This window comes from Arvicanthis niloticus, chromosome 1 (assembly GCF_011762505.2).
Source record: "Arvicanthis niloticus isolate mArvNil1 chromosome 1, mArvNil1.pat.X, whole genome shotgun sequence".
NCBI lineage: Eukaryota > Metazoa > Chordata > Mammalia > Rodentia > Muridae > Arvicanthis > Arvicanthis niloticus.
In genome coordinates, this window is record NC_047658.1 from 56,144,364 (window position 1) to 56,170,116 (window position 25,753).

Consider the following 25,753-nt stretch of genomic DNA (forward strand, 5'->3'; position numbering starts at 1 on the left):
CCAAGGACAGACAGCTCTGTAACAGCTCTTAAGAGACAGAAGTCATAGTCTTATTCTTACAGCAGGAGTTACTACCTTTCTGTCTGCCATGTGCCATGAAGACCTGCAGCACAGGTCTCCAGTTTCTGTCCTACAGTACCACCACTGCTGCAGATGAACAAGGTGGGAGAAGGCTTCTCTGGAAAAGAAGACTGCATTTCTGTAAGAAATACATAATCCTACTCAAACTGAACCATTCAAATAAACACAAGAAAATCACAATGTTTACAAATTAGGAGGGAATTACAGCTAAGATCAAATCCTATCTCCATTTCATTCATTCATATATATATATATATATATATATATATATATATATATGCAGTCATAATGACAGTTTGTACTGCAGAAACAAACAGAAATATTTTAGTTAGAAGATTCCATTTTAAAAAAACTATTCTTCTAGATAAAAAAAAAAAAAAAAGCACTACTTTAAAATTTGATGCAGGGACTGGTAAGATGAATCACTTGGTAAGGGCTCTTGCAGCCAAGCCTGAAGACTTGAATTTGATCCCCAGAACTCATTGATCAAAACAACTGATTCAAGTTGTCCCTGGCCTTCCACATGCATGCTTTGACATATGTATACTCCTCGTCCACCCGTGCTCCCCACAATAAATAAATGAATGTAAGAAAACTGAAGCAGAGTACTCTTAAGTGGCATTATTGCCCATATCTTTATCCAATTTATTTTTTAAATTCTAGCCTTACTCTTCATCCAGCAGGGGATGGAAGCAGATGCAAAGACCCTCAATCAAACATCAGGCTGTGGAAGAGTGGGGGATAGAACTGGGCAAACCGGAGGGTCAAAGGCACCACAGGAAGACCTACAGAGTCAACTAACCTGGGACCATGGGCGCTAACAGAACACACAGCCAGGGAGCACGCTAGAGCTGGACCTAGACCCCTACACATTTGTAGCAAACGTTCAACTTGGTCTGCATGCAGGTCATCGTCTTCTAACAAGTGGAGCTGGGGTTGTCTTGGTCTCTTTTCCCTACCTGGATGCCTGGTTGGGCCTCAGTGGGAGAGGATATGCTCAGTTCTGCTAAGACCAGATGTCTGTCCTAGGAAGGGATAGTACCCAAGGCAGGGCTCCTTTCTCTAAAGAGGAGGCGGCAATGGGGAAAGAGATTTGCAAGGGTGGGACTGTGACCAGGATAGAAATTGAATAATAAAATAAAATTAGTAATTACAGTACTAAAAAAAATTCTATGACACATGGGCAGACTTTAGGCTTATATGGCTCAATGCTTTTATTTCTTATTGGCAATAATCTTTAAGCAAAATAAATTTCAATAAAATTGTCCTTAAAAATCCAGATAACTATCTTTCTTCTATGCACACAGGCTTCAATATACCTATACTGTTCTCATTATCTATAGTAGAGTTTAGGACAAGCTTTACTATTTCATGAATGTAAGATAAATACTTAACAGATGCAGCATGATTTAAAAAAAACCACAAGCAATAATAACTTTTAAGGTTGGTAATTTTTACCAACAAATTAGATAATACTTATATTATCTAATGCTAAAATACTGCACATATGCTATGCTATAAAAATGACTAAATGAGTTTATTCAAAACAAATACTTATTTATAATCTACATATATAAACACAAAAGCTCTAAGAAATAATTCAACATTTCATAAAGTTTGTAACTTCTTAGAAAACCTTTTATACAAGAGTTTTGCAGATGCACTCCCCTCCCTTTCCTACAAGCATCTGTACATTACACACTCTTTACAGACAATGAAAGTGAGGCTGGATCTTTCTCTGTCTCCTAAACCCAGTACTCTTGAGCCTCAGGTTTGATTAGATGACAGGCCACAGTGATTCACTGTATTTACAGCAAGCCACTTCTGGAATTGAGTATCATATAGTCAAGTATAACACTAGTAAATAAATTAGCTTTATAAAGAACATGACAGGATGGTTATAAATTCAGAAAGCTATGTCTTTGGAATAACAATTATGGGAAACTGAAAAAAGCAACCTCAAAAAAGGGGAAAAAAAGGAAGACAACTGAAGAGAAAGGAAGAGAGCAAGTTTATCTCAGAGGGTGCAAAAGTGCTTAAAACAAACTACAAGTTGATTGACAGCTTCCTGTCCAACACTAAACTCTTCAAATCAAAGAGACACCCTCTTGCAGTTTTGAGCTCATACAATTAAAGACTTGAGACTAATCACCCGAATCACTACAACTATAGTTAATAATTCAGGCAAAATTATCAGAGAGGGTTAAAGCTTGTGGATGAATGTTATATGAGGGCTGCTACACACCAAGTAACAAGGTGCATCTCCACAGGTGATTTATTAGAACTCTGAAGAAGTTCTCAGCAGATTAGTATGAGATCCCAGCAGATCTCATACTAATCAGACAATAAAAATTGATTCCTGACACAGGTGGACACATGCCTCCTGACATGGTGCAATGAGAAGCTCATACCACAGATATTTCCTAACTTCAGTCATGAACACACGGATGAGCCCAATCTGATGGATAGACTAAAAATGTTTGCCACACATTTTAAACACCTCAATGCCTGTAAAAGCAAATAAAAATGAAAGAAATGTCCCTAAGAACATGAGTGAGGACAAAGAGACGTGGCAGAAAATGTCACATGGAGTGGTCCAGGTTAGATTTCCTGGACTGAAACATACAAGCTAATGAACATTTACTGGAGCTGGGAATGTGGGGTCCATACCTATACATCTAGCACCAACTTATTGTTTGGGCTGTACAACTGGACATATATGTACACATGTAAAGACCAGGAGACAACTTCAGAAATCATTCTTTAGAAGACATCCACCTTATCTTCTGAGGCAGGGCTGGTTTCCCTGACCTGGGGCCAGCCCATTAAAGCAGGCTGCTTGGCCAGAGAAGCGTAGGGATCCTTCTGTCTGGCGTCCTGGAACTATGTTCCACTGTTTCCTATTATTTTTGGTTTCAGGGTAGTTTGTTTGTTGTTTGTTTGCATGGAGGCATGCAACTGTAATGAGTTTCAAGCCAGTCTGTGCTTAGGAGTGAGACGTGGTCTCAAAAAACAAAGCAAGCAAGCAAGCAAGCAAGCAAACAAACAACAACAAAACAAAACCCAAAATAAACAATATTGAGAAAACCAGTAAAAGCAGAGAATATTGGTTTTATGTTTTCTTAATCTGGCAACAGTAAAGTTCTTATAAAATACGGTATCCTTGTTTTAGGTGTTTATAATAATATTCATATGCTAAAAGATAATAATAAAAGAATACAATATGATGTGCTTAAGTCAATTCTCAACCCAAGAAAACACTAATTGTTGGAAAATACTTGCTATGTAAGAACAGGACTTGAGTTAGACCCTATAATCCATGCGAACAAACAAATAAACCAACCAACCAACCAATCCGCAAACCAAAAATAACAGGAAAGAGTGGACACAGTGATGGGAAGCTGGAAAGGAGGACCCTTACACCTCTCTGGCCTGACAGCCCCTTTCATTGGGCTGGTCCTGAAGTCGGGGAAACCAACCCTGCCTCAGAAGACAAGGTGGATGTCTCCGAAGAAACGACTTCTGAAGTTGTCTCCAGGTCTCCACATATGTGTGTACACACACACACACACACACACACACACACACAAACTGTGAGGCATACACAACCACAAAAACCAACAACCAGAATCAAAGAACATTCTGACCAGAATACTACAATACTTTGGAAAAAATATTTAGCAGAGGTCAGACTCTGCTAAATGACACACAGCAATTATTTACAAGGTCGCTGTAACTTTCTATAAGCTTAAATTTCACAATATTTAAAAAATATTAGAACGAGATATTCTAATGATCCCAAGCATCTATTTAAAAAAAACAGATTTCCTATCTTACAACTATATTCAAACTCATCTAAGTTGAGCTGACTTAAGATCATCACTCAATGAGTTACAGGAAACAGTCTGAGAGAACACCACAGATGAGTGCTTACTGACCATGCCACATAATGAAGACAAACTATGATGCACAGATTTGGAATTCCCTTCCTCCCTCTCTTCTTGTACTGGTGCAACCTTGCCCATACGTCACAATTCAAGAGGTAAACCTCTCTACCAGTGCGCTGCCTTTCATAATCTGCAAGCATGTCTCCTTTGCTAAAAACTCTAAATTCAGCTAATTTCTAGTTTTGCCAGGTAGCAAGGCAGAACCAAAGCAACAGCTAATGATCAATCAAGAGCAGCTTGGAAAATACCAAGACACACCTTTTACCTAACAGACAACATTGTATGATACCAGTAATGACTGAGGAACACACATTCGCTACAGAGCATCCTGCATCTGGAGAAGAAAGACAAAGAATGTTGATAATTGACATAAAAACACTAGTGACAAATCATAACCATTTCAGTGACATAAAAAAAAAAAAGAGTGAAAGTGAAGGAGGGTAGGTAGGTGGTATAGCCCAGGTAGAGTGCTGCTTTGCCAGATTGCAGATTCAATCTTCAGCATCAAAGACAGTATGTATGACCACACTGCTCATAATTCCTTTCCCTTAAAACTTGCTGTATTCATTGTGAGATTTTCCAACGAACACAGTAGACAGGAGCGTAGTAAAACTGTGTACCCTGCTTTGTTTCATAGAGGAAAGAGAGGCAAGAACTAGATCTCACTTAGCTGACAAGAATGGGGAGCATTCAGTTTCCTGGGCTAAACTGGATCCAGCTTTCACCAGGCCATCTAGGACAAGAGCATTTACCAATACCTCAGCTACTTTCAGGCTGCTGCTTTACAGCTATGCCATGCCTTCTTTTAGGCAGGTCTATAACAGACTGATCTGATCTAATGTGTCCATTGCATATTACCAGTTCTTACAGAATACTCAATAGCAAAACTTTTTTATTCCCATCCCAATCTCTGCCTTCTCTTCCTATCCCAGGTAGTAAAAGCAGGTTAAATCCGCTATCTCTGCCAGACCTCTCTATCAGGTTTTATATTTTTTTCTCTAAGATCTAAATTTAATGATCACTTTCTTGAATGCAGCAGGTAGATGATGTCATCTTAAAATAATCAGAATAAAATACACCATAAATAAAACCAGACCAACTCGAACCTAAAATTTAGGCTATTTTGTAACCCAAAAGACCAGATTTTAAGAAATACAAGTATGTGTGTACACACACACACACACACACACACACACACACACACACACACACAAAACTAACTCTCTCTCTCTCTCTCTCTCTCTCTCTCTCTCTCCTTCTCTTTCCCTCTCCTTTTCTCTCTCTCTCTCTCTCTCCTCCCTCTCTCCCTTCCTCCCCCCTCTCCTCCCCCTCTCCTCTCCTCCTCCTCTTCTTCTCCTTCTCTTCCTCCTCTTCCTCCTCCTCCTCCTCCTCTTCTCTCCTCCCCTCTCCTGTCCTCTCCCTCTCCTCTCCCTCTCCTCCCTCTTTCCTCCTCCTCCTTCTCCTCCTCTCTTCTCCTCCTCCTCCTCCTCTTCTTCTTCTTCCTCTTCCTCTTCTCCTCCTCCTCCTCCTCCTCCTCCTCCTCCTCCTCCTCCTCCTCCTCCTCCTCCTCCTCTTCTTCCTTCTTCCTTTTTCTTCTTTTCTTCATTCTTCCTCTCCTCCCTCTCTCTCCTCCCTCCTCCCCCTCCCCCTCCCCCTCTCTCGGTATGAAGTTCCATACCTGTATATCCAAAGCACTAAGAGGCTAAGGCAAGAGGCAAATTCCAGCTCTGACACTATGTCCTTTGGGGTTAACATGAGTGGCCTGTGCTCAAACTAGGAGTCAACCTGGAGATGATCCAAGTCTCTCAGGGAGCTGTAGAACTTAAGAGTACTGCATGCAGAATGTTACATAGAGGTCCTGCTGGATGAGCTTCCAGTTAGATAAGTCATTCCCAAGTCCAAATTCTGTCTTTCCTCAGAAGACTGCAGAGATAAAGCTCATTGAGGAATGTCTTCAAACTCACACCCCCCCCCAAAAAAATCTGCCTCCGGTCTCAAGAAAACTCTCCTGTAGTCAAATGACTGAGATATTTAGGGCTATTGTGTGGCTTGTTCCAATAGCCAAAACTCTATACAAACTAATGGTTTTCTATTTAAAAATAAGGTATCGGAGTGAAGGAATTAAGTTTTCAGTAACAAAAGCCTTAGCCTTTTTGCTGAAGTACTTTAGAATAGGGAAAAGACAATAACAAATCATCAAACATACTAAAATAGATCTCCTTCACAGGAGAAATGTTGGTGTTGCTGTATCATTTTACTAGTATGTTTATATTTAGGAAGAAAATATTTTTATCAAAATAAAATTGTATACTTATAAATTATTGTTCCTAAGATTTTAATGCTAATGACAAGCTATGTTCTTATGAATTTACAATTAAATAAAAATAAAGTAAAAAATGGGGAGAGATAGGACTTTACTAATCACGTGTTTTACTTTTTAAAGGAGAACTTCATTTCTAAATGATAAGATTACTGTATCCTTAATACTAAACTTTAAAAACAAGGTGTTTTGCCAATGTGGATGGGGAAATCTCACAAGTTTCCACCCCTAATTGAAAAGCTACAGGTAATTAAGGACTGAGAGAGACTCTGTCTGTCAAGAGACAAGCCCCTAATAGCTGATCTAGTCCCAACCCATCAGTCCAAAATACGGATACATGAGCTAAATACTAAATGAACTCAGCAGGTTATGTTTATAAATTTATGTATAGATAACAATAACAATCAAAGAATAGGAGCCCATGAATTTGAGAAAGGAGCAGAAAAATTGGAGGAAGAGGAGGGAAATATATAAATATAATACTCATATTAAAATTTTCAAAATATATTTTTTGAGAAAAACTGAGGTTGTTTCTTGTACATGTAGTATTTGAAAGGAGTAATAATACATGTTTAATTAGGTTATTCCATCTTTTTATATGAAACAAACTGAACTTTGAATTCTTGTATTTTATGATTATATTTGCATCTTAAAAATTCTTTTAAAAAGTTCAAAATATGACTTACACACAGAACATTGTAAATGGTTAAAAGCAAGAGATATGGAAATATCACAGCAGTTGGGTTTTTTTGAGCTCAAAAAGTTTTCTCAGCTCCAAATTATGAATATATTATTATTGCCCAGATACATACATACCAGGTTCATCACCTTCCTGAACATAAATCACTCATTATGTAAGATGTGCAGTCTTGAAGTAAATAAACTGCAAGACCAATCCAGTTGTGTGAACAATAAGCCCCTACCCAAGTCTTAACCAATTAGGACACCACATAAATTTGAAACTCTACCACTTACCTAACAGCAACAACAGAAGGCAGTAACAGTGCCCTTAAACATCATGGTTGGGTTTCTTAAAAGCTTCCAACAATTACTAAACTTTTTTTAACTTCTAAGTCCCTCTCACCATTCATCCTGGCTGACAGTTATCTCACAAATGCTATGTTCTGGGAATGGGATAAATATTTATGGAGAAAACTAAATATAGAATTATAGATATTTCTCAAAAAGAAAGCAGTGATCAATACGTTGTATTCTACAATTCAACCCACTACACTCTGTCTTGTTCATCACTGTGTGGCATTTCTAGCCTATCAGTTTCAAACAGGCATTTTAACACACACATTGGAGGGCTTATGTGATAGAGTAACACTTAATTTACATTCTTTCCCTTTACACATCAAGTACACCAAATTCAATCACTCTCACAAAACTCAAGTTACCAACGTCTTTCCCACCGTTAATTTTTGTAGGGTCAGTGACAAAATGATGTAACAGTACAACATACACTAACCTTGTCTAAATTAGTTCCTTCTTTTTTCTGGATCATTAAATAATCAGCAGAAAGTTAAACTATGATAGTCTAAATGTAGTACAGTAGATGACAAGTCCTCGATCGACAAGATTTTCTGGTCTATACTATATTCTCTTCAAGGACTTAATGGTACTCAAAAGCCGTTTAAGAAATTAACAAAAATTACAAGTGGGGGACAAGGCAGTCTCTTCTTCCCAACCAATTACGATGCACAATGTGTATATTTTCACTATTTTTAATGCTAAAGTCATTGCCACTTTTACCAATTTCGAAGCTTCCCTTAACCAGGAGAAAAAGTAGAAACACATTAATTCTGAAACTACTTAACAGTCAATCAGACTGATCTAAACTGACCTGACCTCTATACTGCAAGGCCACAACCTTGATAACTCAAGTTCCTAAAGTAGGAAGACCAAACATGTCTAACTCTGTCACCCCCAAACCAGGCTTTTCTCTTTTGATTTGTCTGTGGTTTGAAAAGCCACAACATGAACTGCTAGGTGCTGGGCTTTCTCCAGTCAGCTAGCACACAGTTTCTACTTCTCTAGCTCAGGGCTGAGGAATAGCTCTTTATTGGTCTTAAAGTTGAAATCCACTGGACTCCAGCATTGGCCTAAATACACGGATGCTAAAGTCTGACCAAATTTAAAGACCAACCTTTAAATTGGGTAGAACCAAAGATTAAACAGTGGATAAAAGTGTTTGCTGTACAAGTCTCAAGACTGAGTTCAATCCCTGAAACCCACATTTTAAAAGTTGAGTATGATAGCATATACCTACAATCCCAGCACTCCTATGGAAGTTTATGGGCCAGCTAGCCTGGAGTATAGAGTAGCAGAAACAAGAGAGACTGCTTCAAGAAGGTGGACAAGAATCAACTCCTAAAACGTTCTTGACCTCTACACACAGTTGCCCACCAATAAGTAAGTGAAAAACCAAAGTCAAAACAAAGTTTTTTATTTAAAATAAATTAGAATGGGAGTCAAAGTTCAAGAGATAAAATTGAAAACACTGGGAATCTTTTGCAATGATCACTGAACATCTTTTGCTATGTGACCTTGAGATAGGTGTTGCAAAGCCCATAATCAAAAGCATCAGAGATGTAAACCCCTTACCTACTCTATTCCTAAAGAACTGGTTTCTGAAAACCATTCATAGCTAGCACTTCCTAGCTAGTTCTCAGGGATGCTTAAGACTCTTCATGAATTATAAAAAGGGAAAGGTAATGTTTACCACAGAACACAGTAAGTACATATTTATAGTGGAAATGAAAATGGTGTTAAATTATCATAAAGGTGTTAACGTCAAAATATTTCAGTCTACAAAAAGACCAAAGTGTACACTTCCAAAAGATACCCTTCTTTGATATCTTTGGTATAATCTTAGTTTGAAAAACATTAATACAAGAACGAATTCCTTTGGTAATCCTTAGTTTGAGAAACAATATAGGAACAGAACAGTGGTTCACTGTGTAAAGCCATTGTACACGCCTGCAGATGCAAATTTGGTGGACAGAGTGAACTGAGCGTTCTCCTCTGCCTTCACACACAGTATTCGGGCACCTACCTTTACACACATCACATACAAAATAACAAGTAAAATGTAAAACAAACATATTTATGTAGATGTAATATTAAAAAACTGATGTTTGCTGAATGTTAGCTCACACTATCAGGGAGGCTAGACTAATGTAGGAAGTTGCCAGAAGTTTGTGGCCAGCTTGGGCTACACAGTAAAATTCTGTCTTAAAACAAAAACAAAACACAAGAAGAGAGAGTGAAAGGAACCCAAATTTAGTGATTCAGGAAAACTCCCAACTTTTCGTTGTTGTTTTTTGATTTGTCTCGATAAGTACCATAGGGTGGCCTTGAACTACTAAACCACTAAGCCTCCAGAGTTCTGAGATAGGAATGCAATTACCATGCCTAGCTAATGCCAGCTTTTAAGACTTGTTTCTTTGAGTTTTGAGTCAAAAGACTTCTGTCAAGGGGGTGGAGGTGGGAACCCCACTGTATACTTTAGAGAAATAGTATTTGCAATTTTAGTGCTAATAAATACTTTTAGTTAGGTAAATATAACAAAGTGTGCTGGGGCTGTGATGTAGCTCAAATGGTAAAGTATCTTACCAGCAGATATGAAGCCCTGAGCTCAACATCAAGCAAAACATAAAATGGGCAGGGTCACACACTTGAAACCCCAATACTCAAAGGAAGGACGAAAAACTCAATGCCATTCCTGGGCTAGACAGCAAGTTTGAGGGAACCTAAGACTCTACTTTGAAAACTATGGTTATTAATTAGTTATCAATAGCTAATAGGGACCAAACAGTATTTATCACCATCTTACTGTTTAGATGGATAACTAAATCTTTATGATAATGCTCAAATTAACAATACTCAAACTTAAGAGGAAATTAGGTACAAATTCAAGGAGGCGGAGATTAAAGCATGCATGAAGAAGTTATTAAGATGGTCTATCTTGAACTAATGCAGTAGTACTCTCCTCCTAGGTGATAATGGTCCATTTCTTACCCTTTGTTCTAAACTGCTGGACATTTATTGTAACATTAAATGAAAGGGCACAGGGATTTCTAATTTCAATATGATAGAGGAAAATGCTGCTCTCAAAACTCACAGAATCAAAATAGGAAAAATTTAAATTCATGAAACAAGACAAAAAAAAATTATGAGAGCCAGTGACAGTCAGCCTGGCTGTGATCCCCAGTATCCAAATAAAGATGCATGGATAGAATCAATTCCACAAAGCTGTTCTCTGACCTCTACATAATGCTACACAGAATAATAGCAGAAGCTTTATCTCCAATAAACATAATCATGTACACGATCAGGGAAAAGGATGGCAAATGACTTGGCAAAAGGAAAAAAAAAAGTCAAACGTAAGCCAATGAATGAGCAGAAAGGTACCCAAAATAATGTAAGCCATTTCCACACACTCAGAAGTTGTCTAAATAAATAAATAAATAAATAAAATAAAATAAAATAAAAAAATCAAAGTCCTCCCACCCCTTTGGATATATATGTATGTATGTGGTGTGGTGCATGTGTTGGTACACATTCATGTTTGGGTATAAATACACATGTGTGCATTTGTGTACACATCACACATGGAGGCCAAAGCCTGACACTGAATGCTTCTTTTGATCATTTTCCATTTTAGTATTAAAGCAAAATTCAGGCCTTGTCTATTTGAGTAGTCTGTCTAGTCACCTTACCTCAGGGACTGCATCTCTCTAGAGCACTGGGGTTACAGGTGGACTGCTGCATCCTGTTATTTTATGTGGTGCTTGGACATCAGATTTCTCCTGCTTGTGCAAGAAGTCCTTTTTTCCTTTCTAATCCAGAAAAATAGAAGTTTGTATATAGAAAACCTAGGCCTCCTCTGTTCACTATGCTCTCCTCACGTGAAATGACTTAAAGAACAAACAAAAGTTAAGTTTCTTGGGCAAAATAGATGGAGCAAGGAAACAGATTTCCAAGAAACTGTTAGAGACTATAAAAGACATGGTCTCCTGCAAATAGCATCACTGTGAAATCAGCTGCCCATGAGAAGGTAGGTGGTGATTTTAGTGAAAATACAGAACTCTGATAGCCTTCTCTGTAAAGGTAGTATAACAGATACCTGGAAAACTTCTCAAAATCACCTAAAGTTTGAGGAATCACAATTTTCAACATGCCACATTTAAGTCTTTGGTCTATATTTAATTCACTGCACTTATGAAAATGTCTATTGTGTAACATAACCAGTGAAGCCAGGACTCTCTGGCTTCACTCTTCTTTTGGTCCTACTTCTAAGGTTAAGTGGAAAAGCTGTGGTACACACACACACACACACACACACACACACACACCCCTTACCTCTCGTAGGAAGGAAAAAACTCCTAGGTTCATTCACTCTCTCTGCCCTAATTATTTCCAAAGGTGAGAACCTGGTCCACATGAGAATTCTGCCCATGCTTCTCTCCCACACTGGGTAAAGAACCCAGAAAGGTCTGCCATATACACCAAGTAGGTAGCCTGAAGCTGGGAGCTCCATGGGTACTCCACTCTCACAGCTTTCTTTGGTTGGCATAATAAATCAGAATTTCACAGAACAAAGTTACAAAAGGACTGTGCTCAGATTATTTCAAGACATTCACTGTTTGCAGAAATGAGAACTTCTATCTTTAAGTCACTCCGTGTCCCACTTTTTGTCTTTCTGAACTTTAAAATCAATTCCCATGAAGTCCATCAGAAGGTTGCTTGCTCCAGTCAGAAATCACCTTCAGATAAAGTAAAGGATGTAAAGGATGTGTCTCAGTTAGGGCTTTACTGCTGTGAACAACACCATGACCAAAAAGCAAGGTGCAGAGGAAAGTGTTTATTTGGCTTGTGATTCTACATCACTGTTCAACATTGACATCAGGGCAGAAACGCAACAGGAGTCAGGGGCTAATACTGAGGCCATAGAAGAGCGCTGCTTACAGGTTTGCTCCCCATGGCTTTCTCAGCCTGTTTCTTACAGCATCCAGCCAAGGGTAACATCACCCACAATGGACAGGTTTTCCCACATAAATCACTAATTTAAAAAATGCCCTAAAGGCTTGCTTGCCTATATAGCCTGAACTTATGGGGACCATTTTCTCAATTGAGGCGCCCTCCTCTCAGATGACTCTAGCTTATGTTAAATTGACATAAAAACTACATGATGAAATAATTCAGATTTCTTGAGATCATGATTTTAGAAAAATTCTCAGTGCAGCTGGAGAAGTGAATCAGTGGCACAGTACACTTCCTCGGCATGTACAAGTCCCTTGGTTCCACCCACAAAAATCCAAAAAGATGGAATAAAAGTGCTGAGTCATGTATAACATGTTAGCTAAGGGTATACCTATCTTACCCACTTTCTATTTACCTGGAACATTATTTAATAATTTTTCATCTCTTTTACTCTGTTTAAGGTCCTAACAAACTTACTTGCAGTACAATATCATCTTTCCTCTTTTTTATCAATCAACATTATCCCTTCTCTCAATTAACATGCAAAAGTTCTGGCCAGTACGAAATATTCTTCCGAACATAACTTATTTTAAGAGATACCATAAATCTAGATCAAATAACCACACAGAAGTGAGCTGGATTATCATTCTCTCTATACTGACGAAACTATTTAGTGCTTTCTCTGAAAAAGTTAAGGTACTGAAAATGCAAACTAGCTTCTAATCTGTCAACTAAATAGTCTCTGTAAATGATTTGTTTGTAGTCTGAGAAGATTTCTACACTATCAGAACAAAGTTTCAAACTCAGGAATGCAATCAGTTGCTAATACTAATGGTTATACTGAGGATGTAATTAAATATGTATTAAAATTGGAGTGTTTCTTACTAAGAAGAATGAATCAAGTATATTGAGGACAAATCTGTAACATTAAATGTTAATTTTTTATCTAAAATAGTTCACTTGATTTTCAAAGTAACACTGGTTTTAAAAACATAGTTTTATCTAAATGGAACTCTTAAAACAAATGGACAAAAAGATCCTGGTAACCTATTTCGTTTTAAGGGACATTTGATTACTCTAAGAAAACTATTCCACTTGTTATAACAAAATGTGAGTCACTAAGCACCTACAATGAATGCCTCCTTTCTCTAGCTCATATGCAACATCTTCCTCCTCACCCTCCTCTGACATAAAACCACCTGACACTTAGAACAACATTAATGTTCAATAGTGAAATCTTTCTGAGCCTATCTCCAATCCCTGAAATAGGGTCTACATTGCCCACCTCCCAAGTCACTGGACCAGAAAACCATCATCCCAGCTTGCTTCAGCTTGCCAAATAGAGTCAGAGATATGAGGAGAAGGCCTTCTAAATCAAAACCTACTGAAGTGTAACCTAACATCAAAGAATACTTCAGCGGAAACCCAAAAATTTTTAGTGGTGGGTTTGAGGTAGGGCAGAAGGAGAGGGGAAGTTATGGGGATATGGGAAAGAAAAGGAGTCCCTTACTTCGGAGACTACGTGAAGTCTATTGTCAGCCAAGAATCAAGAATTCCAGCACACAGAACAAAATTTGCTATGCAGACAACATTCGATTTACACAGATATATTTTCAAATAATGTTAAAGCAGTAATCACGGAGGCAGATTTATTGTCTAGGAATTTAGGACCTTAGGTATAGTCTTACTCTATTCTTGGATATTTTCTGGGACTTTCACTAAGACTATTAACTTTTGTTTATAGTAATGACAGCTGAACTTTTAACATCCCTGTGATCTAGAATGTGACCTTATCGACTCTAATCCTGTCTTTTACCTCAGGAATTTTTCTGTATGTAGGTATTACATTTATTTGGTGTGTAGATGCACATTCTTATGAAGTCAGAGGAGTCAGTTCGCTTTCTACCATGTGGGTCCTGAAAAGCAAACGCACATCAGCAGCCTTGGCAGGAAGCACCTCCACCATCTGGCCTCATTTCCATATCTCAGCAACCCTTTGAAGACCAAGAGCTCTAAAACTCACACAGAGTCACATGTATGATTACTGTGAACACAATAAAGCACAGCTTTACCTTGAGAAGCTCATACATACACTTAGGTGTGATTTATCCTTTCCCTGAGTGCGTCTCTTTCTCTATGCTTAAAATCACATTAAAAAACAGAAACAAAAAATATCCTTTGAATAAACTCCACACCAGCTTCATATTAGTCCATCCTCAAATTTCTTACTGCAGTCAAGGATCCAGCCTTACCTGAATGGTATTTGAAAAGAACTCAGAACTGACAGTATCTGGCAGGAGTGCAGGGTCGGGAAGGACTCAGTTCTATTATAGCGGCAGCCAGATGAGAATTTGACCACACTCCAATGAGTACATAGATAATACAAATTGAACTTTTTTTCTTTATTCTTATTTTTACTTTTTGCGGAAGAGATCACAAAGGTAGGACACAAACATAAAAGGACTGAGAAGTGAATGTGATTAGGGTGCAAGGTATGAAATTCCCAGATAATTGATAAAAATATGTTGAGAAATAACAACAAAAAACCCCAAAAACCAAGAAAACAAACAAACAATTGCAGAGAGACCAAGTTCAGTTCTCAGCATCCACATGGCAGATCCAGGGGACTAATGCCCTTTTCCAACCTTGACAACAAGTACGCACATATTACACAAGCATATATGCAAGCAAAACACTCATACACATAAACAATCAAGACTCTGCTGTCCAAAGAGATACAGCTCCTAGAACTTAAAAAAAAAAAAAAAAAAAAAAAAAAAAAATCAAACACCCCATTCACCTGCTACTACTTGTCATTTTATGCTTCCATGCTCCGGTTTCAGTGTTCTAACTAGCAGCTGGGAACAAGTACCTCTCCAATAGATCTCTATTAAATCCTTTTTCTCCAGGTTCTTTTTTTTTGGGGGGGGGGTGTGCCTGGGGTGTGAAGTTGAGAGAGGGTCTCTCACTACATAACACCAATACTAGAATTACAGATGTATCTCCATGTCTGACTGGCTGGGTTCTCTCTGCAAAACTTTTTTCTAGAAATTCACTTATCTTACTGCTTCTGCCACTAAAAAGACAATCAGATAGAAGAGGCTAAAGAAGCTACCAGTGAACTCATAGCAGGACAAGATCAGAACAGAAGACTTTCAAGATAAATGCTTTGCCTGAATTGGTCCCTCTAATTTTCACAATGTCCTTTGGAGGTAGAAACTTCACAGGTGAGGAAATTAGAGAAATCATAGAACTGGCTCATGTCACACAGCTGGCAAACCACTGTAGTAGTCAGTTTTCTGTCCCTGTAACAAAATATATGCACACTTTATATAGAGGCTACTTAGCTTGTGAGTCCAACAGTCCAAGAGTAGGTGACCCCAGAGGTTTGACCTCTGGTGAGGGCCTCATGGCAGATGGCACAACAACCGGCAAGAGCCATGCAGAAAAAAAAAATCACATGATGAGACAGGAAGCCAGATTATGAAGCCATGGTTGCTCTTTTATAACTACCACCCTCAGAGGACTTCACTCCCACGGATCAATTCACTCCCTTCTGACCTAATTATGACCTCAGTGACCCAATTACGTTGTACAAATCCCTCATTTCTAAAGAATCTAACACTTCTCAGTATGGTACACGTTAAGTTTCTTACATTTGAACCTCTGTAGAACTCAAGCAATAGTCCAACCACTGCAGGGGCAAGCAATGAGCTGAACACAAGGATTCCATCTAAATGACCAAGCAACTAAAGAATGAGACACAGATTCTGATACATGAATCATGGTCATCACTAATTACTCATTTCAAGAGACATTTCTCTGAAGATCAAATATTAAGCTTACCCTGGGTTGACTGTACACACACACACACACACACACACATACACACACACACACACACCAATGAGTGTGTGTGCACACAAGCACTGATTCTAATTCTTACTCTACCAGTTAATAGATAAGCAACTTAAAAAAAAGTTTCAGAGCTGTGTAACTTGAATAAGAAATAGTCACAATTATCTTCTGATAAGAAAGTAAGCAAACCACAATACAATATAAAAAAACAAAACCAGACCAAACAAACAAACAAACCCACATAAACCTAACCAAGGAAGGGAAGCTGCAGAACATAATGACTTGCTATGTCACAGCAGAGGATTATTTTGTTTATGAAGGATGCTGCCTGGTTAGTATTTTAAACCAAAATAGACATTCTGGACTTAAGAAAGTACAATGCTATGATTCAACTGAGTGTAAGCAGAGCCACAGTGGCCTGCTACTCTGGTGCATAAATACCTACAGGCTAGATTCTAGCTGGCCAAAAGAGTAGTAAAATACAGTTCAAGCCTTTATGCAGACATCAGCATCTAGAGATCAAAGGAGACCAGGTAAAAAGCAGAGCTCAGGCAGCTACAGGGAAGACTAGTCACTTCCACAGCTATATAAATGGCATATTAACCCAAAGAAAACATCTAGAGGTAGAGACTAATTTCAACTCAATATATATTTGAATGTGAAATATAAGTAAACAAATACAAGTACTGCATGGTCTCTATTGTACTATGCTTTAGCATAAAGGCAATGTACTGAGTTATCACCACCCTGTATGATGAGTGAAGAAAAAAGTTGTAAAATCTGAGTGTCTTCCTGTCAGGAGTATATTAAAGGTCTATTTATACAACAGAACTATGTAAAGGTAATTAAGACAAGAGACAGGGTATTTGGAAAGAATGGATATAATTCATTGATTAAAATGCACACGCACGCGCACACACGCACACACACACACACACACACACACACACACACACACACACACACACGGACACACACGGACACACACACGGACACGTTTGACACATGAAGCCAATAGATGAAAAAGTCTAAAATCCTTCAAATAAAGGAACCTAAATATATGCTGTCAAATACAGTTATCAATGAGCCACATGGTGTTTCGAAGATTTTCAATTTCACTTAGTTTTAATTAATTTAAATTTAAGCTATTATTACTTACAGTGTTAAGCAACACTGGCCTATTGTACATGTAATTTCCTTAGCCAACAGGAATGGGTATCTCCCATATGAAAGGGATGAAGTTAAGGTACAGGTATTGAATTAGGATGGTAGGGTCAGAAAGCTGAGAAAAAAATCCCATAATAATCTGGACAGTAACTATAAAATGAGAGACGTTACGGAGGTCAAGTCTTTCAAAGCAGCAACAGTAGGATGAGAAAAAGCAGGACCAAGGATGAGGTATGAATTATAAAGTTCACAGTGTAACTTTATCCTTTGACCATTTCATACATATATGTATTTTGGCCAGAATGTCCCCACTTCTCTCCCTGGTCAAAATCTTGCTCTCCTATTTAGATCAATATTTCTCCCTCCTTCTTTCAGATCCATGGCAAATAAATAAATAAATAAATAAAACAAGTTATAAAAGATATTGTTGGGATACTTGACAAGGCTGAATAGAGATTAGGTAAAACTATTCACAAACACCAACTCATGGATTTTGATAGCTTAATTTCACTAAGAGAATATTCTGTTCATAGGTAACAGCACAAAGTTCTTGGGGTACATGTATCTTAACTTGCTGAGAAATGATTCCCATGTACACACACGCTGAATAGGACACAGCAAGACAAACTTGAACAGAGGACAGAACATAAGGCCAGCAGAGCTCCTGAACACTCCCTACAACTTCTGCATGAAAGTCTGAAATACAATCAGAACAAAAAGTTTTACATTGAGTAAAATATCTAAAAATTACAGAAAAATGATAGCTATGTAATCCGGATGCCCTTTTCTGAATTCCTCAGGCAACAGGCACATTACATACAAATGCAGGCAAAACACACATTAAATTAAATTAAAAAGAGAGATTTCTGGGGCTGGCTGGTTATGTAGCTAGTGGCAGAAAACTAACCTGCAGGCTCAAAGCACTGTGGCTAGATTAGCAGCATGCAAAAACAGAACAAATGTGTCTGTTTCAGTGTTCAATAGAGGAGCTGCAATCACTGAACCAATTCTCCTAATCTTGTTTTCACTACTTTTCTGCATAGAAGCTCTCACAGATAACTATGGCTCACACCATCCATTATCCTAGGACCTCAGGAGCCTCTTCCTTATGCCAAGAATTGCTTGAGTGAGGCAAGCTACTGGGCAAATGTAATACAGATGGCATCTGCTAAGCAACAAGAAGAGATGGAATAAGCTAAAACAAGCTATTTTTTTCTAAAACACAATCTATTCTTTTCTCCATTTAGGGTCACTCCTTTTCAGGTAACACAGAGCATCTGATTTATAAGTCAAACTATAAAAAAGAGGAGAGTCCCTGATATTGGACAGAGGCAAATTGATATAACAAACTATCAAGGCATGTCAGATTTCCCATTTTCTAATTTTCTGGTCATCTTGGCTTAAAAACCATCCTTCTCTGCTAAGATGCTGCAGCAGTAACTTAAAGCCACAATTGGTATATATAATAATGACAGAATGAGAAATATTCTTGTATCTTCCAAAGTCAAACAACATGCACTTCCTTAGGAAACCTTCGCAATTTGCAAACTCACCTGGGTTTGTGTGACCTAAGATCTCTCAGAGCTACTCAGTCAAATCTGCTACTGAGTGCATTGTGGGGCAGCTTGCAATCCCATCACTCAGAGGATAGTCTGAGAATATTTTTCCTTATAAAATATACTTTTACAAAATTCTGTAACTATATATACTTCAAGGAACTGGCTAAAGGTTTTGTATTTTACTTATCTACACAAAATTCTTTCCAAATTACATACTACATTATTATATAACATCAAATATATTACAACATAAATACTGTCATATTGTTATAATATATAGTGTTATCTTACATTTTTATTATTAAAAACTAGCTAAACATTAGTTTGGATAGTAAACATGCTATTTTAAAATTTTGGAGAGCAGTATGGTAGTTTCTGTTTCAAAAAAATTAAGGAGTACGTAAAAGCAAAAATCTTTTGGCTTTCATAGTGGACATTTACTGTAACCACCTTATTTCCAATAATTAAAAATCACTTCCTTTAAAAGAAATAAGTACTAGCCACTCACCTTTTCTTTCAAAACTAATTAGGAAAGAAAAGCTATTTTTTGTTGTTCCTCAATTAAGGACCTTTTGCCTTCAATATATACATTGTAAGGTAGATGACACAGTATGGTAAAAGGAAAAAATATTTGAAATGAAAATTATTCCATTTGTTTGGAGTCTGCTTCCATTTTTAAAAGTGATATTGTTTGTGGCAATGTCTTATTTGATACAGAAAAGTTGGTAGGAAGCCTCATCTACCCAACAGTATATTACCCAGTAAGGCTGTTTCCCTTGTGCTTCCAAACGACACTATGCACAGCTGGGTGCATGATAAACTTTTATACAAGGCCCAGTCTATCAGCTTCAGAAACAGTCGTTAGCATTTCCACAGCTCAGATACAGGGCTTTCACACTCTGGCTAATCTTCCCTTAACACAGCTTGGTTTCAAGCTTTTATTAAATGTGAGAATTCAACAGTTTACAAATTCAAAACAGGCCACATATGGAAAACTATCTTTACACCTTTCCTATGTCTCTCTTTTTTTCCCTTTTTTTTTTTTTTTTTTTTTTTTTGGTTCTTCTTATATCATGGAGATACTAATGTGTCATGTCTTTCTTGGAAATGTTCCTCCAAAAAAATGTCAAAAATACTTTTTTTTGAAAATGTTTGTTTTCCTTAAGGCATTTTTAGGCTTGGGATGTTTTTGGGATGATCTACCCTTTCCTAAAGGGTAGAACTATAAATGGCTAGTTAAAGGATATAGTGGAGTAGTGTGAGGAAAAAAAAGTCTCGAAGGTACACTTACATGCTCTACAAAGAGATACTCAGCAAGGCATGGTGTCTCACATCTCTAACCCCAAGCACTCTGGAGGCCAAGGGAGGAGGACTGTTCACAGATACCCTGGGTTACAATGAGACCCTAAGTCAAAACAACAAGAGAACACAGCTTAGTGGTGGGAAAGTATTTTGGTTTTGATCCCATTGTGCTAGCTACTCACTAACTAAGGCAACTTTGGACAAAATAGCTAACCTTTCTAAATATCCATGGCTTTTAAGGTTGCTTAGAGACTACCAGAGAGAATGTTTAACCCAGAGAACTATCTGGCATTATTATTATTCCTAGGTAGTTACAGCTTCAAAGGCAAGAAGGAATCCCCAGCTAGACAAGATTGTACACTCAATCATATATTCTAACTGCAAAGAATGATGTAGAGGTTGGCAAGGTAGCTATTCTAATAATTTATACAAAAATCAATGTGGCTTGTGCTAAAGAGGTAAGGAAAATAGGTGGATCGATCCTAGAGATGACTACAGGTTTACAGTTAAACTTTGTGGTTAACTGGGTAAAAGACATGATCAGAAAATGACATACAGGTTCTAGCTAGCATAGGTGGTACCTTTGATGAGCTGGATGACAAGGGGCCTCAAGAACTTCATTCAGGCTTACGCAAATATAGGCACACACACAGTTTTTAAAGACTCAGGTTTTGGAACCAATAACAGAAAGGACACGGGCTAGAATGAGTAAAGGGTTAAGAATCCTAGGATGCTCTATTATTTACTTGATGGTTATAAAGAGACACATTTGCAAAGAACACAGAAGTTCACAAATAGCTTAGATAGTGTCATTAAACTCATGGGAAGGTTTCCAAAGCTGTCAAGAGTGCTAAATGTTACTGTACAGGACAAAAATCTAGGAAGGGACTAGATCCAGGTGCCTGTGTAGAGCAGAAGGGAAATGTACAGAGAGGAACAGATGGATCTACTCTCATGTACAAAAACACTAACCACAAAACTGCTTCAAGTGAACTCTAATACATGCACACCAAAAAATCTCATTCATCAAGTAGACTCAGTTATCAGCTCATAAACAAATACATCCTATGTTACTAACAGGAAGCTTACCTCCTACCAGCCACCTAGGAAAGACATTTCAGAACTCTAAAATCAATACATAACAAAGAAACCTCATAATTATCGAGTTTCTAGGTTGCCTCAAGTTTTACTAACTTACTACCCATTAAAATTTTCCTTATGTATCATTGAGGAAAAAAAAACATTACATTTTTAATCATTTTTCCTTCTATCCTAAAAGAATAAAATATGACTACTGGCTTAGATCATCTTTCTCCAACATCTAAGTCAATGTAAGAATTCTTTTCTCTGTAGTCACAAAATTTTACTCTTCTTCTGAAGCTACTGAATGAAGAGGGCAGTCCCTTCTTGTCAACCAGAGACCAATGGAGCAGAGATGCAGGAGAGAAACTGAGAAACCGTTCACGGTAATCATTTCTCGAAGTTTCAGTGTTCCCCAGAGCACATAAATGAGTAAATCCTTACCTTAGTAACTATTAAAATGTAATCAACAGGCAGTGCTTAAATGGCTGCTAGTAAAATTATTATGTATATAATTATGTTCATCTCTACTTAATGTGGTATGGTTTCATTTTAAGAAAATCAAATTTTTCTCTAGTTCAGAATAAGAGAAATATTTATGATAGAAATATAAAGTTTTTTCTTCTAACTCCAAACCTGAAGAAATAAAAAGTGTTTGGGGAAAAAAAATCATTCTTCACCAACCATAACAAAAAAAAAGTTGGCATTGATCCTTCCCCCCCATTCTCCACCCCCACACCAGCACACTTCTACCTTTCTGGAAACAAACACGAAACAAGAATACCACTAGCAGCTGTGAAAATAATGATACTAAGTCATCAGTAAAGTATAAGAAAAATTTAGAGAAAAATCAGTTCATTTACAATGTAAAATGAAATTGACTAAGTCAAGCTTGCATGTGCTCAAGTACAGCTATCATTATCCTTATTAAGTCAGTAATTCTGAATTAAAACAACTTTATTCTGCAACATTGGTCTACTAGCTCCTAAAGCATATAAAGCTAACACACCTACAGATCAGCTCAGGACAGCAAGAATCAGCACCATTCGAAAACAAAGCCTGCTCTAAGCACAGGCATGTCTGAAGCCACTGTGTGTGAACAACTCTCTTCTTTACCTTCCACTAAAAACCCGTAAATGCTGGAGAAGTGTTGATACATTATTTTAAAACCTGGAACTATACAGTATAGTTCTTCTTACATGTACTTTTAAAGTCTCCAAGTACAGAAACACAGTGACAAAGGCTATTTACTTATTACAAGTTCAGAAACAGGTAAAAATTGCTCTCCTCAAGGCCTTCTCTAAAAATGTTCCTGGTATATTTTCTTAGAAGAAAATGGTCTTTTTGGTATACGCTTACAGAAGCAGCACATACTCAGGAGAGCTAGCACCAACAAAGCCAGTATAAAATATTAAGCTCCAAACATGCTGAGAGCAAGACTCATAATAAATAAATAAAACAGCCAACAGAGATATACAATTGCTCACCAAAGTGGGCAAAAATGTTCCCAATTTCTTTCAGCTAATTTCAATATCAAGAAAATGGGCTTAGATTCATCTGTGTCTTGAAAAATGGAGTTTAAAATAGGCTATTTGCTTAGACAAAAACTAACCAACAACTCAGAGCTCCAAAGGCACAATATAACAAAAAAATTAAGGGGCTACTCTCAGGGATCTCTGAAGATGTCCTGTGGGCAGCAATAGAAAAAAAGCAAAATCTTCCTGGAAAGCAATTTAGCCAGTGAGTGTTGACATCCATTATCTATGTAAGCCTACTCCACGGGAGACTTTTTCCTAAATAAATTACTATTTTGCAAGAAGTAAAGCATTGTAGTATGTACAGACATACAGTCACTGCAATACCATTTAAGATAATGAAAAATTAACAACAATCTAAAGGAAAAGATAAAAGACTAGATTAACACCATACCAACTCTAGATGTCTATACAGCTATTAGAACTAAAATAGTTTTAACATAAGATGTATACATAATTATTCATAATTATTGTAAAATGCAGGAATATATGCTACAGACATAGAGGGAAAATGAAGCCATGCATTGTACTGTGAGCATACATGTGACTTCCGTATTATACTACAGTATTGTTTTAGCAATAGACATAGGAGAAAAGCATTGATTTTAAACGTTTCGAATGATCTGGAACGAACAGCATAGCAAACACAAACACCCTGGCTAGGAGGGCTGGGCTGGCACCTGTGCTGATTATTAAAGCGGACTTTTTACACCTTGATTCCTGAGAGCAAAGGGCACAAGAGGAAAGAAAAAAAATACTGAAGGGTACTTCCAATTATTTAGGTAAAAAAGGTTAATAGATCCACAGATACTTTTTTCAAGTTTTGATAGCCCATTTATAGCTGTTGAAATAAAACACTATCTGTTTCCTGTTTTAAAAGGATACTAATCCCTTCAGCCTTCAAAAAATGAATTCTAAAGAAAGAAGTTTTATTTTACTATATGTAACATCTATCAATGACTTTTGAACAGACAAAGCTAAAATTGTGAGATACTAAAATGTCAGCATACTGCTAAATTAAAAAAAACTGGAGTTAAAGGAGGAGTGGTACACTAAGTAAAAAACTCAAACACTTGGCATTGCAATTTTTTAAAAAGAACAAATTTCTCATTCTCTTAGCAAATTAACAGTTTAGATTGAAGGAAAATGACATCAAATAGACCTCCTGAAGATGTCATTTATAAAAACCGACAAATGACTGCTTCAACATCTGATTCAAGAGAAAAGCCTGTTAATGAAGATGATTTTGATTCAAAGGTTTTTATTGGCACTCACAATCTAAACTAAAAATAATAATAAAGTCAAGTTTGATGCTCTGAGCACCTATTTCCTGTTCAAACAGCCCTTTTGTTCTGCTTCCCGGCTTCATTTTAATGTTCAGTTTGCATCAGAAAATAGAAACAATGACAAAGCCGAGTATACACAAAAGCATAAAGGAGCCAAAGTATAAAATATAAGATTATTAAAAGATTAGAACAAAAATCCTACCAACAAAACCTCCACAATTTTCTGTTTGCTTCACCTCAGATTAACTTCACTTGAAGCTGTACTCCAAAGCAACCAAACCTGAATACCAAGCTCCACCTCCCGCAATTCTAGTGGCCAGAGAGTCAAATCTCCTCCCTGTTAGTAAGGCTGATAACTGTGATTGGATACGACTAATATCCATTATTTTAAAGAACTTTTCCTTGCTAGCAGGTTAGGTTAAACACACTAAACCCCTGGATAAGCTGGTTTCTTAAAGAAACAGGCTGTAATGTTTCAGTTTTCCCATCATAAGCAATTTGCTTTCTTTTGTTTGGATTAAAGTACAATGAAAATTCACAGACGCAACTTTCATTTACTCAGGGATAAGCTACGTAAGATACACATTTTTAATATAAATAATGTGGCATTTTTACAGAACCACGGATATAAAGTTATGCTTTAAACAGATTTTCCCTTTTAACAGAGTTCACATTTTGTCTGAAAAATGGTAAAGATCTATACAAAATTCACTATAAATTTTGCTAAGAACAAAGTCTCTAAGACATACATAGTGAGAGTACCATTAACTTAAGAAAAAAAAGAAACAGCATTTAACAACAAACCCTAATTACTAAACACTCATTTCTAAGATAAACCCTAAATGCTAAAAGTCACTTCTAAGCTATCTGTCAAATTCACTGACAAAGTCTCAGGTATCACAACACATTATAAAGTTCTCAATGACCCAAAAGACTGCTATTTCCTGTGAAAACTGATTATTCACGGCAAAAGGAGATCTAAAGACATAAGGCAATTTGTCTAATGGCACATTTAGGAACAAAGTTAATTTGTTTATTTCAGTGTTAAGGATCTACCCCAGAGCCTCAAACATTCAAGGCAAGCCCCCTGCCATGGGTCCCAGGGAGAAAGTTCAGGGGATTTATGTCACTCCTCTCCAGTGTTGCTTTTACTTCTTTTTTGTTTGTTTCGAACAGAGTCCTTACTATACAGCTCAGACTGGCCCAGAAGTCACTAAGTTGTCTTCTAAGAGGAGGTTGCCTTAGACTCCCAAGTGCTGGGAAGGAAGGAAATTATTATTACCAAATGTAGATGAAATGTGTGTTCCCTTTAAACTATCCAAGAAGCTGTGAATAATGATATTTTTACTAGACTCTTAAGAGACATACACAACAGAGATCCTGACTTTTAAAGAAAAAAGACCTGCTGTCACTTATACATGGCTACATTTGCTGTATTTTTATGGTTTAATTAGAATTACTTACATTTTAGAAGCTTAGCCCAAACTTTATTCTGATATTCTAAGCACTACCTGATTCAATAACTAGCATTTAAGATGTTTAGTAAAATACATTTTTTCACTTCTACCAATATTTTAACTATAACTGATAAAAATATATAAAAATAAAGCATATTCGGGGAGGGGGGCCT

At 37.2% G+C, this 25,753-nt stretch overlaps 1 protein-coding gene across 9 annotated transcripts in view; it reads right to left on the reverse strand.

Annotated features, from left to right (window-relative positions):
- The window catches only part of Zfand6 (zinc finger AN1-type containing 6), a 66,494-nt gene that overhangs the window by 31,404 nt on the left and 9,337 nt on the right, over positions 1-25,753 (reverse strand). Inside the window, exons 1-2 of one of the 9 annotated variants that reach the window (XM_034508145.2) lie at positions 24,326-24,405; positions 20,212-20,325 (exon numbers count right to left, since the gene is read on the reverse strand). The exons of 4 other annotated variants lie outside the window; for them this stretch is intronic. The gene's annotated coding sequence lies outside the window, so the exon portion shown is untranslated. Of the gene's footprint in view, positions 1-75; positions 200-20,211; positions 20,326-24,325; positions 24,408-25,753 lie in introns of those variants that run through there. 4 more of the 9 variants (XM_034508132.2, XM_076937228.1, XM_076937257.1 and 1 more) reach the window with 4 other exon arrangements.